The sequence below is a fragment of the Montipora capricornis genome, chromosome 6 (genome assembly GCF_036669925.1).
Source record: "Montipora capricornis isolate CH-2021 chromosome 6, ASM3666992v2, whole genome shotgun sequence".
Taxonomy (NCBI): Eukaryota; Metazoa; Cnidaria; class Anthozoa; order Scleractinia; family Acroporidae; genus Montipora; species Montipora capricornis.
In genome coordinates, this window is record NC_090888.1 from 59916777 (window position 1) to 59919276 (window position 2500).

The window sequence follows — 2500 nt, forward strand, 5'->3', positions numbered from 1 at the left end:
CGTATATTTCTCTCGTGTCTGTTGCGTAGTGAAACTAGAAGGTATGTTTAGTCGTTTTGTTATAGGTCTCAATTATAATATTAACAGTATGCAATTTTTTTATGACGCATAAGTGGTAAGAAAAAGAAGAAAAATATTTGACCTGATGTTCTCATATCACAAGCAAGTGATAACTTTTATTCCTTCTTTGCTATTCATTGGCATACTTTACACTTAAGGTGGCTCAAACCAGTTTCAACACTTGAAAGAAACGTTCTTATTAGAAGAATTCATACTTCTACAAGACTTTATCACTTAACAGCAATGTTATGGTACCATATCAAACACCAATTATAGCTGAAAAAGATTCGGTCATTTTTGTGACGTAAAAAGTTACCGAGGCAACAGCTACTCATATCTCCGCAAAAACGAACTCAGTGACCGCCATTTTTTATTTCTGAAATGTAATCAGCATGCCAGAATGAAACTTTCTGCATTCACAAATGAGCTCCGTGATTTCATAGTTAATAGAGAGGAATGGTTAGGAAGCTCGGCAAACATCAAAGGACCAAACAAAGATGCCAAGATTTAGGTTGGAAAGTCCACGACCGTGCACAATCTTTTGTTTTGCGCTCATACACTATGCATGAATTACGTAATCAACACGTTTCTATTGGTTAGTTCCTCAGTACGGAGTAAACAACTATTGTGTTTTGTGCACGGTCAAGGCCAGAAAAGAGAACAAAAACCTACAACAAAGAAAGTTGTCTGGTTTCATAACCATTCCCCTCTATTAACTATGGTGATTTCAGTCATTTTATTCCTAACTGGGGCTCTTATTTGTTCGAAGAACTCTTCGAGCGGATATCTGAAGCCGCCGTCAAGTGAAAGAAATGTACTTGGGTATGAGATATGGCAATTTTCAAGAGATTTCTGGCTTCCAACATCTTCGACGAGGCTATTCAGTGCAAACATAGTTAATAGAGGGGAATGGTTATGAAACCAGACAACTTTCTTTGTTGTAGGTTTTTGTTCTCTTTTCTGGCCTTGACCGTGCACAAAACACAATAGTTGTTTACTCCGTACTGAGGAACTAACCAATAGAAACGTGTTGATTACGTAATTCATGCATAGTGTATGAGCGCAAAACAAAAGATTGTGCACGGTCGTGGACTTTCCAACCTAAATCTTGGCATCTTTGTTTGGTCCTTTGATGTTTGCCGAGCTTCCTAACCATTCCTCTCTATTAACTATGGTGCAAACTTGGATTTTATTCGTTACAGAGCTATTGTGTTCACGGCCTTGGAATGCAAACATTTTCTCCATTGTTTGCGCCAACCGGGGCGCCAACTCATCTTCGTTTAATGGACGACTGAACATTAAACTGAGGCGACAAAGGAGACCATGTACCTACTATGCTAATTCAGTGGCGACTTTTCATACTGTATTGGACGTTGGTGATTTGGTACTTAAACTTAATCCGGGCCCCACAGGAAATGCTCACATAAACTCCATTGTTTGATAGCGAATTGAGAGCCGCGCTCATCCATGCATGAAGCCAGCACGTGACACACTTATAACTGTTGAGCGTAATGCCATCTTTGGTAGCCTGGACAACAGGGCGTTTCAGTTATGTAGTTTGAATGCAAGATCATTAAGGAACAAATCATCAGCTTTTGTGGACTTGCTATGTGATCTGAGTCCTGGCTCATTGATCGTGATTCTGCGATTTTAAGAGAGCTCACTCTATTCCCGTTATTCGCAGGGGTGGCGGGACTGCGCTATTATATCGGGACGGTCTTGATGTAAACAAAGTGTTTTCAGCCGATCGGTCTTCGTTTGAAGTGTCGGAATGCCTTGTGGAGTTCGGACCTGTTCGTCTGAGAGTTGTCATCGTGTATAGACCAACATACTCTGCGGATCATCCCGTGACTGCGAGTGTTTTCTTTCGTGAATTCTCGGACTATCTCGAGTCATTAGTTATGTGTAATGAGTTACTGTTAATATGTGGCGACTTTAATAGAGCGGTTTTCAATTGAGTGTCGAAAGTAATTAGCTAATTACTTTGGTTTTGCATTTACTTCACTCAGTGATTGGTTCTTCTCGCGCCATTTTTTCAACCAATCAGAAGTGAAGCCAAAACCAATTGTGGCTCGCGCGTGCATATTTTCCCGCGCTTTGTGTCGGCTACGTGTAATTACTTCGAGTTTTGATTGGTTTACTGGATTTGTCTCTGTCCTTCTTGATTGGCCAAAGTAATTACTTTGGTTTTGGTTTTACGACACTCATTTGAAAACCGCTCTATTCACATGGACGTTACGTCGGATGCTGACACCATCCGGCTCAAGGACCTGTTGAACTCAATGGGTCTGGTCCAGCGTGTTAAACGACCCACTCACAAACTTATTTATCACACGGCAGGCCGATGATATTGTGGAATTTTATATATTTATTTATTTATTTATTTATTTCTTACAAACACTGTACACAACAAATAAACTTGCTCCAGATTGCTTAATTA

General features: G+C 40.2%; 1 protein-coding gene and 1 pseudogene across 1 annotated transcript in view; both read left to right on the forward strand.

The window, feature by feature from the left end:
* Nucleotides 1–2500, forward strand: part of LOC138054243 (uncharacterized) — a 107957-nt gene that overhangs the window by 42230 nt on the left and 63227 nt on the right. The window lies entirely within an intron of this gene.
* Nucleotides 2289–2500, forward strand: part of LOC138051082 (uncharacterized) — a 4115-nt pseudogene continuing 3903 nt past the window's right edge.